Source organism: Lepeophtheirus salmonis, chromosome 7, assembly GCF_016086655.4.
Source record: "Lepeophtheirus salmonis chromosome 7, UVic_Lsal_1.4, whole genome shotgun sequence".
Taxonomy (NCBI): domain Eukaryota; kingdom Metazoa; phylum Arthropoda; class Copepoda; order Siphonostomatoida; family Caligidae; genus Lepeophtheirus; species Lepeophtheirus salmonis.
In genome coordinates, this window is record NC_052137.2 from 41,193,251 (window position 1) to 41,211,710 (window position 18,460).

Consider the following 18,460-nt stretch of genomic DNA (forward strand, 5'->3'; position numbering starts at 1 on the left):
TGCAGGCTGAAAAGTTTGGGAACGCCTGTCATAGATGACTACAGTTATCTAGTATTCCTCGTTTATTCATACATATGCTCCGTTTCCAAAAAGACAGGAATATAATTTCTTTTTTATCTTTCGTCCTACTATATAGCATATATTCATCATCTTATTATTTCGAATTTTGGCTAACATATAGAAATAAAAATGTTAAAAATATTACCTAACAATATCATAATTATTAATTTATGATTGAAAAGGCTCCTAGGAAGAATTTTTGAATACTGAAAAAATTGTGTTTTTTTCTCGTAAGTCCAAGAAAAAGAATTTTTGGTTGTGTTACCGCAAATTTAGTCTTCAGTTTATTGCTAAATACTTGATACTATAGATCTATGTCTATAAAGATATATACCTAACTTTGGAATAAATAATGGGGGACTTACATCTTATTATCATACTATACCTTAGTAGGTATAGAAAAAAAAAAGTATGAATAGTATTTTGAAGGGATATATTAAGTTACTCATGAATATTTATCATACACTTATTTTAATAAAGAGAATATATATAATTATGTTAATATTACATATATATTAATGTAATAAAGAAAGTAATGAATTTAAACTTGAAACTTAAGAATATTAAATGAAAATCAATCAAATAATAAGCATAAATGTGAAAATAAAAACATCATATAATTTGTTAGATCTGATCCAAGTGTTTGAAATACGTATATTTATTCTCAGTTTTTCTATTTCTACTATGGAAGAATCTAACGTCAATCCATTGTTTATATATACGGATATTAAGATTTTTTTTAATTAAAAATTGCGAATAAACTACTTTTTTTATTTCTGAGAAATCAATAGCTCATGGTGTTGAATTTTCTGGTGAAGATCAAGATCTCATAGACACTTTTCAAGATATTATTAATATGGGTTGCTTTAATAGAGCTTCAGATTTATCCGATTTAACTACGTTACATGCTAGTCAGCTTTACAATATGATATTATCAGCCACCAAAACTCGACAAATCGAGACGGTGCTTTCCAAATACTTTTGTCAATTTATTAGAAACGGGGAATTCCTATCCTTCTATTGGATTTAAGTTGTGAAAAACATCCTTTGTCTAATTATATTGCTCAAGGTTTATAGAAATACAAAGTAATGCCATAACGCATGTACGACTGATGTTTGACTTCCACCACAATTTTTAATATTGATGTCATAGTAAATGAGTGGTTGCATGTTTTATCAAAATCTATTTCCCTTGCTCAGCAGTCGGTGCAATACATTAAATTGTAAATTCTAGTAATAGTGACGTCATATACTATGATTGATTGCGTGTTTTTCCCGCTAAATCTGCCTGTCTTGCCGTACAGTCGTTACAATACATGAAATTGAAAATTCTAGGATTACATGATGGTCTTACCTTGTATTTCTATTAACCTTGATATTGCTCAGGTTGGATTCAAACATTTTAATATGTCTAGCAAAAATCTTATAAATGAGGCTAATAGTCCCTAAGAATGTGTTATTACATAATGACTTATCACTCAACAATTCACTAAATCTATTTATGCTCATAACAGCAAAATATAATATGTATTGCACACAAAAGTATCGAGAAAAAAGACTTTATATTCATTAAGAGTCTAAGATTGACTTCTACTTTTTCCAAGGGAATTTTACCTTATATACATCAAGGAAACTGAGGCATTATTATCCATTAAATATTTTTCACAGATATGAGATGAAAAAAAGTCGACTTTGGAAGGAACAGGCTTCAAGAGTCTCAACGAAGGAGCTGTGGATAAGAAATGATAACTCTTTGTTCCTCACTGGGTAATTCATACGGGAATTATTTCTTTTTGTGGAACTCTCCAGTTCCAATTAACTATATATATGTAATATCAGGAAAGAATATGCTGTGTACACCAAACTATCGAGACATATTATCTTTACCTGTCTAGAATCATCTTGCACTTGTTTTCCAATGACGAAAAAGACTCAGAAGTAATAAAGAAAACAGGCGTGACATTGAAGTGTCCAGATAATATAATTATCCGTATATACTGTATATCACAAAGTCCAACTTATAAATAGAGCTTATATAAATCAGATTGCAATCAGTGATTTCTGCATCATATGCAATACATCAAGGGCACTGAACAACTCTTATAAATAAAAAAGTTTTCTTAGAGTAGGAGAGGAAGAAGAATTGACTTTCTAGAATTTCAAAGAAGGAGCTTTGAATAGAGGATGAGAAACACGTTGCACGTCTAAGACAGGCATCTGGGTAAACAATAGTGAGATCGGTTGGATCTTAGACACTGTTTTGCCGAGTTTGTAGGGATTCAAAAAGTACAAGGGAAAATTGTGAGTCTCTATGTTGAGTGACGAATAGATTAACAATTTTGAAATAAAATTCATGAAAAAAACGATGCTGATGGAATTTTGTAGCCAATTCTTTTCCTTTCCCTTCAAATATATCTATTAATTTTTTTGAAAAAAAAATTTAAATTTTATTTCGTAATTTTAAAATCCCACATAGTATTTTATTCGATACTGTGTTATACGATTATATTGAACAATAATTTTGGAGACATCCAACAATTCTCCTACTTGGACTCAGGATAAACCAAACACAATTTCTTCCGTAAGTAAACACTTTGCAATGCGCGCAAATACAGGTCAAGGGCCTGTTCACTCGACCGACACACGCAGTGAGATCAGAGCTCGTTCACAAGAAGCAGATAATGAATAATTAACTGTGTCTTATCAGTTGAAACAATGAACACACAGTATCTCTGGTCACAACTGCTCAGAGATCATTGACACAGCTTCTTGAACAGAGCAGAAGCTACTGGTGGTTTGTACCGAGTTTCTGTGTCCGCCTTCGTGCCAACCTGCATTCATGTTTAGTTTTAATATTTTGTCAACTAAAATATATCTTTTAATCTATTGGGCTGCAGCTTTATTGATTTATTTGTTTCAAAATAGCTTATACTTTCACATGTATACTTGTCTGCTCTTGAGACGAGTTTCGTAATTAATCTTGTTGTCAGAGGTAAAAAAAAGCTACAAAAAAAATAACAGTTTTATTTTTTATCATTCTACTCTTTCATCAAGGCAACAAACTTTAGTTTAATGTATAAAGTATAACTACCAGGTGTGCAAGTTTCAAATCCCTCTTTTTGTTAACAGAGGGCGCTTGAAACATGTTAAAATATATGTTGTACACAAGGCTTCATTTTGTTGGTAAGACAGCCGACTATAAAACATAAATTCGTTTAATTGTTTTCAAGTTAGTAGCAAACTTTTTTTTTCGTGTTAAACATGTTGAATTTTGAGCCAAATAAAGAGCATTTGTAGCATGTAATGATTTTCTTGTTCAATCAAAAGAAAAAGGTATCAGAAAGTCATCGAATTCTTCTAGAGACTTACGACAATACTGTTCCAACCGTGAAGACTTGTCAATGTTAGTCCCAACGTTTTAAAATTGCCAATTTCAATGTTATTGACAAAGAACGTGAAAATCTACCAAAAAAGTTTGAAGACGATGAATTACAAGAATTATTGAACAAAAACGATACACAAACACAACAAATGATGATGGAGAAGTAAATGTCATTCGGCAAGTCATTTTTGATCGCCTGAGAGCCATGGGAAAGATTTTAAAGGTTGGAAATGGTTTCCACACGAACTGAACGAATGGTAGACGGAAAAACGAAAAAATGATTGCGAAATGCTACATATACACCACAAAAGATAAAGTTTTTTGCATCCGATTATAACTGGTGATGAAAAAAGGCTATATTTTGAGAATCCCAAACTTAAAAAAATAATGGGTAACGCCAGGAAAACCATCAACATCGAGTGCAAAACTGGATCCTTTTGGGAAGAAGATAATGCTGTGTGTGTGGTGTAGGATCAGAGGGGAGTAGTGTACTACAAGTTTCTGAAATCCGGCACAACAGTTAATACTATCCACTACCTACAAAAAATGATCATTCTATAAATTCATCTCGTTATTTTCGATCCTTGATTTGCCATTCAGACTGGTGGTGGATTTTGCCACGGAGGTATCCACCTCTGCCCAAGATAGACGCACTTGAGGACGGGAATGCTTGTCTACTCTCTACCTCCACTACCTTCTGCTGCTCCGCTTGCATATCAAGTTACATTGGCCTCTCCTTCTCCTCTAGCTTCTCGAGTTTTGATAGCATCTCCTTCTCCACTAGCCTGTCATGTTCCTGTGGCCTCTTCGATTTGTTTGACATTAACAAACGTTTCATTGTGACTGTCAACCATTTTCAGCTGTTTTGTATGAGACTGGTTCTGATGTAAATAGAACTGTCGCTAACCTGTATCATTAGTTGTAGGAAAAAAAGGTAAAAAAATAAAAATGTTGACTGTAAATGTGTAATCTATTTTATTTTGTAAATTTTACATTGAAGAGGGATTTTACTGGAAGGATGTGCTGTACTTAACAGCTGCTATATCAATTGATAGACTTATTATCCAGTACCTTAAACAAGGTGCAACTCTTAGGACCTTTAATCTTAACTTACTTGACTTATTTGTAATCTTTTATTAAATATTTGAGGAAAGTTGAGCTCAATTTGAGCCTTATTCAATACAACAACTAAACGCTCGGCTACAATTGTATGTCTCTTATCAACTCATATACGATATTTATTATACCAAAAAAAAAAAATAATAATAGTTGTATTTGTTTTTTAATGCATATGTGTCTCGCAACCTCCACTTTGGGAACCCCTGTTCTGTTCTATTAAATAATTAATTAAGATTTGTTTAGTTATTAAAAATAATTGATTCTGAAATAGCCATGACGTATCAATTGGGACGAGAGAATGAAACGATGATAACAAAATATTATATCCATATTTGTAAGGTAAAGTTTGTCTGTATGACTATTTGTGCGTTGGATAAAAACTCACTTGTTAAAAACCAAAACAAATGTTATATAAGATAAAAATAATGAATATGACTTCGAATGCAGTTGAGTGACGACTGTGTGTAGTTAAAGCACAGCCAGTAAGCACTATAGAACCTAAAGTTATCCCTGGCTCATCACATCATATTTTATTTTTTTTAAATATCAAACTGTTATTATTGAGGAAAGAACATATAAGTATCTATTAGCTTTGTATATGCGTGTACATGAAAAAACGGAGAGAAGCACTGAGGGTTTCTTGAGGAGCTTTCTTCTATATTATTAAAGCAATGCTTGTCTGTTAGTCAACAAAATTAATTAGTCAATAAAAAATAGTTACTTCGAATAATGCAATACTCTAGCGATATATTAAAATATACAATAATAAATGTTACTTTAGATGAGATTTTTTCAACGAACGTGTTTATGCTGAGCTCTTCCTATTAAAAAATGATGGAAACTGAGAGTACATAAATCTTTGGCAGTAAATGATAAGCATTTATTTTATTTTTTTGTAGCCAACTTGAACATATTTTTTTCTCATGCTATTATCTTAAGTAAATCCTTCTTGAGGAGATATCATCTAAGCAATTATTCAATATATATTCGTCTATGTCATCAATAACGGCCTCATCTTGACCTCACAAACGGGAGCAGGTCTTGATGACAGTCTTATATGACGGCATATTTTGGAATTCCTCCCGGATCTTGTACATCCGCTCGTTTTTTGTGTTGCAAGATGATCTGTTGCTGTGTTGTTCAACTAACCCCACACAAATAAGTCCATGAGGATAAGGTTCGGTGAGCTTAGAGCCCAAACCTTGGGTCCAAGAAAGAAAAAAAACATTATGAGAACCATGTCAACGTTCTCTTTCCAGTGTGGGATGGAGTAGAGTCTTTTTCCATTCCAGACTCTTCCAGTTTCTGCCTTACTCTCCGGACAAAGAACATGTTTAAGAAGTTTGCAATCTCAACATTGTCTTGTCCAGCGTGAATAGCAAAAAGGAGACTCTGCTTCTTTCAAGGATTGTTGAATAAATTATTTGTTGATCGATTCCATTTTTACTGACGCCAAACACTTCTGGCTATCCACCAAAATAACTAACAACGTTCTACATGCGCAACTGCTGTGCGCTGTATATCTAAACTCCGCCTTTTTTCTAAAGAATTAAAGTTCGGTAAACAAAATGTAAAGTTCTCATGTATTGAGATTGCAAGGGAACAATGAATTACAGGGTAAAAATTGTAATCATTGATCTTAAGCCAAATATTGAATTTACCTATAAATTGAGTTTCCAGTTTTTCTCTTATTCCTCTGGTTTCTCAGTTATCTGGGCTTAAAGTAATTCAGGACTAACATCGTTCAGAGTCATTCTTCACGACTAAGATAATCATCAATAAAATTTATGTAAACGTGTTTTTTATGGTTTTTAATGTTGCTTATGCAGTTCCTTCTTCTGAACTCGAGTTATTTTCAATTTTAGGGTAAAAAAGATTTAGATTTTTATAACTTACTATTTATTTATAGTAATCAAAAATATCATCTATTTTGTATTGGGATGAAAATCGTGCGTATAATGATGGGCAACACCTTAAATAATGGGAATTAAAAAAAAACGAATATCATCAAGCTAACCCTGACAATTTGAAAAATGTTTTAGATGAGAAAAAGAATAACGCTCATGGGTTTTCATTTGATCAGCTACAATCAGCTCTAACAAGAGAGGAAGGAGAAAAGGATATAAACAAGGGCATTTGTTGGAATTACTCCGATATCGATCCTCAATTCTACTTTGAGTTCAACAAGGACTTACAATTATAACTCCGCAACAAACCCACAAGCCTCTTTTATTGGCGCATACGAATGTTCAATCACGTTTTAAATATTATTGAATTAGTAGAAAAGAAATTCACTACTCCGGAATTAAATACTAATGAAGACTGCTACGGAAAAGAAAATTCATTCTTCAGATTACTAATTCCAAAAAAATAGGCCACGTAAAAAATACACACGATTTAAATTACTAATCATCTATATTATATATATATATATATAAAGAACTGTTAATCCTTGAATATTTATATATAATAACATCAATTCCTACTTCCTCTAATCTAAAAGGATGCTCTGTAAAGGAAAATGGGGCATATCATTAAATGACCATGATATACAATTTAAGTATTCAGTGAGTATTCAGATATAATTTTCTACTATGATAATGATTGCATGAATATATGATAATTACACGTCCAAACTGTCATAATGAAAATATGGGCTATATCTTTCTTGTTTATGCATCATTTTTCTTCAATTTGTAAACCTTTTCAGTCATACGAGAAAGGGAGATACATTATTTTTAGTAGCAATTGAATATCATTTTAGCTGTTCAATTAATTCATTCAATGACCTATCTAATTTTTCAAATGGGCTGAAAAGTCCCGGATTTTTAACCTTTTTTAATTCAACTCATTTTTAGTTGGTTTCAGCCTTCAAAAGACAGCTGTCAATATTTTATGGCAATATGTTCTTTAGTTTGTGAGTTATTGTGTTAAGTATGACGCCACTCTTGTAATTTCCAAAACATGAGTGATCAAAAACAATTTCGTGTTTCAATTTTACACTGCTTCTTGATGGGGAAAAAAAAAAACATTTCAAGGTAAGCAATGGCTTGAAAAGTGTTATAAAGACTCTGTTCTATCATAAACAACAATTAAATTTTGGTTTGCTGACTTCAAACGTGGTTGTAGATACATCAATGTTGCAGAACGCAGTAGACGTCTAAATAACGGGGTAACAGCATAAAACACCAAACAAATCCACAAAATCGATTTAAATGATTGGAAAATGAAGTTAAATGACATCGTAAAGATATAAAAGAACGTGATGCCTTTACATTGCCTGTGCAATTGTCCATGTGACAGCTCTGTCAAAGTTTTCCCTCACTGTTGGCAAAAAAAAAAAAACACTTGCAGAGCAGTGTTTGGCCATGTTTAAATGTAAAAATCGCAATTCTTGCGTCGGTATTTGACTATGGATGGAATATGGATCCATCCCTTCATTCTGGAATCAAAACAATCATTATCTGAGTAGACAGCAACTGGCGAACCTCGTCCAAAGTGCTCGAAAGAACAGCTGGGATGGTTATGGCAATTGTGTTTTAGGATGCGCATGGGATAGTATTCATGGACTAGCCTGAGAAGGGGAATATCATCAACAATTAATGTTATATACCATTATTAGAGTCAAGGACCAAATTGTGTAAAAATAGCATGGACTATTTTCTGTGCGTCTGGAAAAAGTAGCAATTAAAAATTATTAAAACGGAATAAAATCAGACTTATATTGATATTAATTAGTCCAGATAAAGGACTCATTGGTTTCGTTCTTTTTATATACCTAAACAACGTAGATTTGAGATTCCAGCCCCTAATAAAAATGAAATTCTGCCAAATGTAGTGAAAAATTGCAAAATATACTGACGTCTCAGAATGAAAACTTCTGAAGATGAACGTTGTTCATGTCCTGCTTTCGAAAACACAAAGTATCGTCACACAAGAATTGTTAGAGAATTACAGTTCTCGGGGGTTAGTATTATATCACAAATTTTTCCAGACGATTTGAACATGGTAATCCACGCAATTTTAAGAATGTTTTAATAGAAGATTACCTAAACTATCATAATGCCTTATTAGACCAACTGTAATCAGCTGTGAAAGTTTGGCGTCGCTCAGACCGGAACGATCTTTTGTTGGTTATTGGAAAATACCAGTACATAACTAACAGTGAAGAAAAAAAATACAATATAGAATATAGTTAATGATAGTGTACTTGGTGTAGAAAAAGAAATAAGACCTTCTAAAAAATCAGTTTTAAAAAGGTGTCATTGATTAAATGTACATATTGATGTACATGTTGTAAACAAAAATTATGTATATGTCGTAATGGAGACAAGAAGAGCCATCATTGGTAATTTAATCCGCGCCGGGAGGACCACTTCAGACATCATGAAGGCCTTAAACGTCAGCAAGGCCCCATTCTGTAGGGTCAGGAAACTTTTGACTGATGAGGACAACCTTAAGGACAGATCTTAATCCACTGGATTACTCCATTTGGGGGTAAAATTGAGAAGAAGGCCTGCAAAGTCACCCATCCGAATATTGATGCCCTGAAGACCTCTGTTAACCAGCAGTGGAGGATCATGAAAAATGACTACGCTGCCAATGTGTGAAAGGGGTTCCGGAGGTGGTTGGAGGCTGCCATTGAGGCTGATGGTGGACAGATTCAGAATTAATGTGCATTGATATAGTAAAAAATATTAGAAAATAAAATTTTCTATGTACACCACCATCCTGATCAATTACGAAAATTTTAATGACTACTTAGAGGCAACTCTAATTTAATTATACTCAAAGAAGATATTCGACCTATGATTGTGAACTGTTAAACGGCTTATTGGGCAGTTCTCCGTTTTAAAAATCTAGTTCAATGTCAAAATGTAACACTGGTAACAGATCACAAACCTCTAGAATTCCCATGTTTTATTTCAAAAGAACCAAAATCCGATAGTGAACAGAGACACTTACGTGTTATTATGGAATATGTTCAAGACGTTAAGTATATCCGGGGTGAAGGAAACGTGGTTCCAAATCATCTTTCACGTCCTGTAAATACTGTATCAAAAGTAATTATTGATCTTCCTACAATAGCTAAAACACAAATTAAATCCTTCGAAGAAGATGAAACTTTCATCGAATACTTTAATGAACATTCTAAAATTTTTAGTAAAGTCAAATTATCTACAGGATTGGATCTTATTTGTGAGAAATCAACATGTTGACTCGTCCATTGTCTTGTCCCTTGTCCATCCCTTGTTTCTTTGTAAAGACTTATTTGATCAATTTCATGAACTATCACATCCTGGTGTAAAAGCTTCGATTAATATTCCCAAATCTCGTTATTTTTGACCAACCTTAAGTATTGATATCAAGATTTGGGTATCTGGATGTATAGGTTGTCAAAAAAGCAAAAATTCATCGACACCAGAAAACTGATAATCGTACATTTTATTCTACAGGTAGATTTGAAACCGTACATATTGATATTGTTGGACCTATTCCACCCGTGAATATTCCTGGTCAAAGTTCGTGTGAACCCTTTCACATCATTCCAGTGTTTTATTGTCCGAATATAATACCAATCTTAGTCAAATTGCACACAATATTATTGTCTTGCAATAATATTACTAACTTATCTTGCTCACGATTATTTTGCTTCACAATCATATTACCCACTATCATTTTGTCCACAATCAAAATGTACACGATGATATTACCCTGCAATCATTTTGGATGCAACCTTTTTACTGCAATGAACCACACAATACATAGGGTATTTTTGTGTTACCGAGGTATCGCCGTGCTCCACTTATTTTAGGGGGAACCATTGTGACAGCCCTCGGACCGGACCGATCTTTGGTTGCTTATTGGAAAATGCCGGTACATTACTAACAGTGAAGAAAAAGAATTTAATTTTGAAAAAAAGATAATTAAATTTAAAATTCATATAAAAAGAATATGTTTATGCGGTGTTAAATAATTAATAGCCCATAATTTACTCCTCTTTACTTTAACCCACAAAAGGAAGGAAGTAAACACAAACCGCACACCGTATATAGTAAAGACATATAGACCGGAATTACTTCTGATCCTCAATTTGGTGTCCGGTACTGTTGCCTTAAACTTTGTTGGACTCGGAGTAGAATTGAGGGGCGCTAGGTAATTTTACTTCAAGGATAATTCTCCTTAATATATAAATAAATGATATTTTATACGTCGTTATTGTTTATTTTTGGTTGAAATTGATATTCCCTTTGAATTTTGTGGATCAAAATATGTAATGTTTATTAGTATAAAACACATTAAATAGTTAATTTCTGTTGGTATTATGTTTTTGCCTCATATTTCACTTGTTCGTCAATCCATGAGGGTTTTTTTTCAATAAAAATAACCCCCATGTCTTATGATAATTTATTGATTACGGAGAAGTGATTAATTATCAATTGAATTGTTTCTTATTATACTAACTTTATAACTAATTTGGTCTCTGGTACGAATTCATTACATAGTCAGATTTCCATAGTAAGTATGCATTGAAATTTTGGGGCATAATTCCATCATTTTTTCCAACAAAAAACAATCATTTTATTGTTTTATATAGTATTAATAATTACATATTCGGATTAAACAATTCAGAGAGCATAAAGTAAAAACAAAAATATACAATAAAGACGTATGATCCTCCTTTATTTATATATTAAGGCAAAATATCCTTGAGGCAAAATGTCACGAGACAAAATAGTTTAAGGTTAAATTATTTATCTCCTCTCAATTCTACTCCGAGTCCAAGAAGGATTTACAGTTATAACTCAGGCGCAAATCCTTATTATTACGCTCTTATGTAAAAGGTCATTTGCATTTTCAGTTTATTTTAAGATTTGAATTAAATATTAACGAGGGTATGTTAAAAGTAAAGGACTCTAGGGGGGAAAGTGGGTTAAGGGAAAAATAAACAATTCAATCTAAAAACAAGGAAGAATATGTTTCTGACACCGACCTATAAAATATCATGTTATTGTTGTGACGTAGTCACACTTATTCTTTTCTTTTCACTAGGGGGGAAGACGGCCTGTTCAAACTGGCTGCTTGCCCGGAGGAACATGTAGCAGCTTCTAATTTTAAGCCAATCACAATTAAGAATGACTAAATCCTACCTTCTTTGGCTTGAGTGGCCACTCCAAGGTATCTGACTATATATAAAGGTGAGGCAGCAAGGAAATTCTAACCTTGTTAGTTTTTTTTCATTATCAAGAGAAGGAAATTTTAATGACGTCAATGTTGAGGCACATAGCACTCTGTCCTATATAATTGTAAAGTAATAATTTTAAAATCCAGTCTTAATTCATTGTAAGGCAACACAAATTAAGTAAATAAATATAATTAAAATTCATTTATAGTACAAAATGGTAAACAGAGGACCGTGCGAAAAAAGTATAAAAAGCAAAAGTATTCAACTTATATTGTTATTAATATCGATAAAAGTAATTCTTTTCTAATATATATTTCGATTGTTATGAAACTTGATACTTTATAGAATAATAAAATCAATTTCAGAACTAATCATTTAAAAAGAATAGCATTAATTTGCATATTAATAAAAATGAACTATCTGTATGTAAGCTTATATTAATATATTTTGTGTATATTATCTAATTTGCCATTTTATTACATAATATAAGAGTGGTGAATAAAAGAATAGCAAAAAGTAAAAATTATAGTATACATATTTTTTTTACATACATAAATGAATAATAAATATTAATTTTAAATCGACCAAACTGTCTCCGTTTTCTCAGATTAGCACTTGCATTCTACAGTTTGAGCTCTTTATAAAGGTTATTTACTCTAATTCTTGTTCTTTTTTTCACAAAGGATATAATGACTTCTTTAGGCCAGTTAGGATATAATTCAATTAGATGATTATGCAGCCTTCCAAATACATTTGAGTCTTTGTCAATTCATGGTTACAATGAAAAGCATTGAAATGTATTTCAAACCAATGACAAAATTTTAAAAACTCACACGAGGGGATCGTAAGGCCTCCCTTAGGGACCAATTCAATCCAAGGGCTAGACGTTTCTTCATAAAATCAGAAGTCACATGTCTTTTTCCCTAGATTTGGATATAGGTGTTTAAATTTTTTTGCCAAAAATCCTGCAATAAAAGCCAAACCCTGATCTGAACAGCAATTGGAAATCTGAGATGATTCTTTTGTATCTGCTGTAATTACTTTTTCGGTTTCAAGAAGTCCAGAATCTTCTAAAGTTTCCTATGATCCAATTGCATCTTCATCATGCTCATTTTCCTGTACATTTGACGAAAAGAAGTGACTCGTTATTGATTTAGTAACTATTTTGTCATCATCCTCATCATTTAACTCCTCTTCGACATCTGGATTTCTTGAAACAAGTTCATAATTTTTTCCAATTAAAATTACTTTTAGTCTTCTGAGGGCTTCCACCGGGGATGGAAGAGTATTGTTTCCTATGATGGACTTTTAATTTCAAAATCATCGAATCAAAGAACCGCCATACGCTCTTGATATTCTTCTGAAATACTCATTTTTTTAGAAAGAATTTTGATGCTATCTTCGAGGAAGCCAGGTTCACACTTAAGATCTTGTAAAAAGATTTCTTGAGTCTGCCGAATGGGTAATAGAAGAAGGCATATATCTTTCAGACTCGAAGCTCGATAATGTAATCTAATGATTCGTAGGATGAGGGCAGTGGTTACATCCTCTTTAGAGTATCCTCGATTGAAATTCGTAAAGGGATCTATAATTCTTCTTACTTGGATTTTGGAGTGGCTCTTTTCTAGGGTGGTCCTTATTAAATTTTGTTTAAACTTCTTTGAGTTTAGTAACTTGCACTTGGTTTTGTACCGACACAATTTCCTTTTCGTCAAAGAAAATTCTTTTTGCAATTGCACTCCCAATACAAAGACCTATTTGCTTCCTCACAATAAACTCCTTTTTCGAATTTGTAAACGTGAATCTGAGTGCTTCGCGTCTTGGTAAAAGGATCTTGTTGGGACTCAGTGATCTGGCTACAAATTTCCATGAGCTCTTCATTATCAGTCTCTGTTTCTGATTCCATACTGGTTTCCTGGACCTTACTTGCTTCCAATAGTTGTTTCACAAGATCTTTGCTTTCGCGAGTTTCCTTACGAATATCTCTGGAGGATTTGGGTTCATCAGAACTGGGAGAAGCAAAGGGAGTATGGAGTGAGGGGACTATATCAATTTTAATTTCTTCCTGACATTTAAGTCAAAGAAATCATTGGATGTAAAATGCCTATCACAAATCTTAGCTGATTCTTAATATTAATTGGATCTTTTCTCCTGCTGACTGAGATCCAAACACGCTGGAGCATCAAATTTTTCTGATGAAATGCAAAATACTGGGCATCCCGTGAATTGAGACAGCAAGGCATGGCACAAACACGCTTTGAACCTCGAGATGATGCCATTTTTCCTTAACAGATCCAAATTAGTGCACTTCAATTAAATTATCTTAACTGCTGCAACAGTGACGTCATTACATGAGCTGAGTCAGCTAACGATAACCCGACTGCCTTAGAAGATCCTTGTTGTATCACCTTTATATATTGTCACCTTGGTCCACTCCCTTCCTAGAGTTCTTTAGTTTAAAGGAATTTGTTTGTTTTTATAAGTAAACGCTCTAAAGACTAAACTACTCATCAGTAAGGGTGATAATTTTGGTAAGAATAGAAAAGCGTGCGAGGAGAAAAGAAGAATTACTTATGGCATCATTGATTAAATAATATACATCTTCTTCTATCAATCATGAACGTTATCATTCCCGCCTTTATTATTCAATAATAATATAATAATATTAGATGGGGATAGTCGATAGAGAACTGAATAAAATCCCCAAAATGACGTCGCCTTCTGTCTGGATTTCTGAAAATGGAGGCCCAGGAATTTGGAAAATACTTACCGGATGAGAAACAGATGGTTTGTCGGATTTGTCGATATAAATGTGCCTTTAGTCCCCTGTCTAGAATTACACGCCACTCATTATCCTCATCTCATAACAAGAGTATGGATATTCATCTATAAAATCAATTTGACGATGAATAAATCAAGTCAGACTTTAACTTTGATCTCACAACGATGCTTATTGCATGTAATATAACCTTATCCATTGCTAATCATCTACGTTCAAAAAATTTATGGAGAAATACAAGGGTAAACATATCCCTTCCCGAGGAACCATCATTAAATTAATGGAGGATGTTGGTACTGATGTCATATATAGAAATACATATAAAAATGTTTTGAGTCATCCACACCAAATGATGATCAAGTTATCAGTAAAAAGTATTTACGAATATCGAAACGGAACTCTGAATTTTGTACTATCTCACAGTAAGTATTCAATTTTTTTTAAATCTAACCATAAAATATGATTCTATTTTAGCTAAACATATCAAGAATTATGATACACAACTCAGTAAAGGGCAAAAACAACTGCTTAAATGGTCACAACAACGGGGGTAGTAGCTTTGGATGATTTGCAACTAGTTTGTCTGAGACTACTTACTTCGCTTTAAGACTTGGGTATGATAATTAGGTTTTCCAATATTACATAGTCAATAAATATTCCTTTTTTATCACTAAAGGCTTAGCTATGGTTGATGGGCTCCAAGAAATGGTGTTCAGAAAACTCATAAAAGGCAAAAACAACTGTTTAAATGGTCACAACAACGAGGGTAGTTACATTGGGTGTTGCATTATAATTAACAATTGTGTATATCCATCATGATAATAGTATGTTGTTATATAAGCATACCTAAATAATGGGGGAAAATCTTTTTTGATGCTCTTAATAGGGAGTAATATCGCCGGACATTACTACATAATTAGCTTTTGCTCTAAATCTTTACGATGAATTTATTTATAACATTTTTTTATTAGTATATTTATTGTCTAATTTTATGATTTTGACATTTACTTTATTATTAATAATTAGTTAGATCTCATCGGTAGAGATATATCTATCCTGTGCACAATTGTATATAGCAACTTCCACATGAAGAAGAGAGGTGATTATCGTTTTGATTAAACTCCACGTCTCGCTTGTGTATTGCAACCTAAAGTTATGACATATTTAACTGAATTCCGATGTTAAAACAAGAAAAAATTATCTGGATCAATCTATTATTTCAATATTCTGTATTTATAATTTATTATTATTAATAGTTATATGGTTTTAATTGTTTAATTTTGTATATTTAACTTAAATGTTTAATGGTTTATTTTTTAGTATGTAGATTATATTTAGTTAAAGCCTTCTTTTTTAAACTTTGAACTTCAAATATATTTCAAATACTCTACTTTGTCGTTTCATTAGCTATTATTCTGAGAATAAGGTTCATAATGAATTACAATTTCACGGAGTGTGACGTTTTCAAATCTACTGTGACGGATAAAAAACGTCAAAGTCAATTATACGTAGTATATCTTCATTAAACATTTTGCTAATAAATACATTCATTATACCCTCAAAAATCATAATAAAGCAGGCAGATGATAATCACATCAGTATTTTAAACAATGATACCATATGTCTTTTTTCCCCCTCCTCCTTGCACGCGTTTTTCTCTACAATATTATCAACTATACTCATCAGTAAGGTTGATAATTTTGGTAAGAATACAAAAGCGTGCGAGGAGAAGGGAAGAAATACTTATGGCATCATTGATTAAATAACATAAATCTTTTAGAGAAATACAAGGGTAAATTCTTCCCTCCCCCAGGAACCATCATTAATTAATGGAGGATGTTGGTAATTATGTCATTTATAGAAATTTGTAATTTCACATTGTAAATTGTGAAGTTAACATAATTTTCATCATGTTTAGAGTCATCCACACCAAATTGCGAAATGGAACTCTGAATTTTGTACCATCTAACAGTAAGTATTCTTTTCTTTTTTTTAAATTTAATCATAAAATATGATTCTATTTTAGCTAAAATTATCAAGAATTATGATACACAACTCATTAAATGGCAAAGACAAGTGCTTAAATGGTCACAAAAACGGGGGTAGTAGCTTTGGATGGTTCGCAACTAGTTTGTCTGACATAAGTTTCTTCACTTAAAGACTTGGGTATGATCATTAGGTCTTCCAATATTACATAGTCAATAAATATTACTTTTTTATCACTTAAAGATTACTTATGGTTGATAATCTCCAAGAAAAGGTGTTCAGAAAACTCATAAAAGACAAAAACAACTGCTTAAATGGTCACAACAACGGGTTAGTTACATGGGTTGTAGCATTATAATTAGCAATTGTGCGTATCCTTCATGAGAATAGTATGCTCTTATACAAGCATTAATAACGGGGGAGGTATTTTTTGAAGCCCTTAATAAGGAGTTATATCGCCGGACATTACTACATAATTAGCGTTTGCACTAAATCCTTACGATGGATTTAATTCTAATATTTTTATATTAGTATATTTATTTATTGTCTAATTTTATCATTTTGATATATACTTTATTATTAATAATTATTTAGAGCTCATCGATATCTATCCTGTGAAAAATTGTATTTCCAAATTAGGAAAAAAAGGGTGATGATCTTTTTGATTAAACTCCACGTCTGGCTTCTGTTTAGCAACTTAAAGTTATGAAATATTTAACTGAATTCATGTCAGAACAAGAAAATATTATTTTGATCAATCTATTATTTCAATATTCTATATTTATAATTTATTGTTATTATTAGTTATATGATTATAATTGTTTAATTTTGTATATTTAACATAAATGTATTATGGTTTATTTAATTTAAGCCTTCTTTTTAAATTTGGAACTTCAAATATATTTCGAAATACTCTACTTTGGCGTTTCATTAGCTATTATTCTGAGAATTTGGTTCATAATGAATTACAATTTCATGGAGTGTGATTGTAATCAAATCAACTATAACGGATAAAAAACGTCGTAGTATATCTTCATTAAACATTTTGGTAATAAATACTTTCGTTATACCCTCAAAACTCATAATAAAGCAGATAATCACATCAATGTTTTAAAAAATGATACCCTAAGTCTTTCTCGTCCCGCCTTCTCCTTGCACGCCTTTTTCTCTACAGAATTATCCGACATTCTCACATATTTTCTTTTCTCAATCTCTTATTATTATTCTCGAGGGAGACAAATGGATTGAGTAGTTACGTGTGAGTGCACTCATGAAAACCAGAGAGTTACAATGCAGATTTCTTGGCTTATTTTCTATATTATTGAAGCAAAATTTGCCTTTTAGCCGAAACCTAATTAATAAGGGTACAATAGCTAGTTGCTAATAATTTGACAAATTGAATAATATAACGTAAGCAATCATCATTTCAAAGTGTGGAATGACGCGTAACATTATACATATTAATTAAACCAAAGCCTATTGAATGCGCAGAGGGTCAGTAGACTTTTTGAATAAGTAGCTCTAAAAACTTGGAGTCTTCATCAGAAATCGTATTAGTATTTTTTTTATGTATCACTCAAATTTAACAAATGACCTGGATTCTACTCACTCTGAGGTGAACAAGTTAAAATCTGAAAATTATATAGAAGATACCTTATTTACCACAAGCAAAAGGAACTAAAAACTGATGATCATAAATTAAAAAGACAATATGAATGGATGATTAACAGCATTTGAATATATAAGTCTTTACACAATATTTATTGTCAAATAATAATTATAATAAATTAATGCTATTCAAAATTTAGATGTAAATTAATGAAAAAATCAATTTAAAATACATAACAGTGCATTCATTCAACTCAAATGCAATTCCAATATTTTAAGACTCTCAAGAGTAGGGGCTTGTTCCATGAACTAAGCAAGTGCATCTCTAAAATAATGAGAA

The 18,460-nt window shown here is 32.0% G+C and overlaps 2 long non-coding RNA genes across 3 annotated transcripts; both read left to right on the forward strand.

Annotated features, from left to right (window-relative positions):
* Positions 1-13,215: 13,215 nt before the first annotated feature.
* Positions 13,216-15,527, forward strand: LOC139906027 (uncharacterized). 2 transcript variants are annotated; one of them, XR_011781222.1, is made up of 3 exons: positions 13,237-14,948; positions 15,001-15,140; positions 15,203-15,527. It is a non-coding gene; the product is annotated as an uncharacterized lncRNA (long non-coding RNA). The 2 variants fall into 2 exon arrangements; XR_011781221.1 differs by having other exon boundaries at positions 13,216-15,140.
* A 693-nt stretch (positions 15,528-16,220) lies between these two features.
* Positions 16,221-16,893, forward strand: LOC139906028 (uncharacterized). Its single transcript, XR_011781223.1, has 3 exons — positions 16,221-16,497; positions 16,553-16,692; positions 16,756-16,893. It is a non-coding gene; the product is annotated as an uncharacterized lncRNA (long non-coding RNA).
* Positions 16,894-18,460: the final 1,567 nt, after the last annotated feature.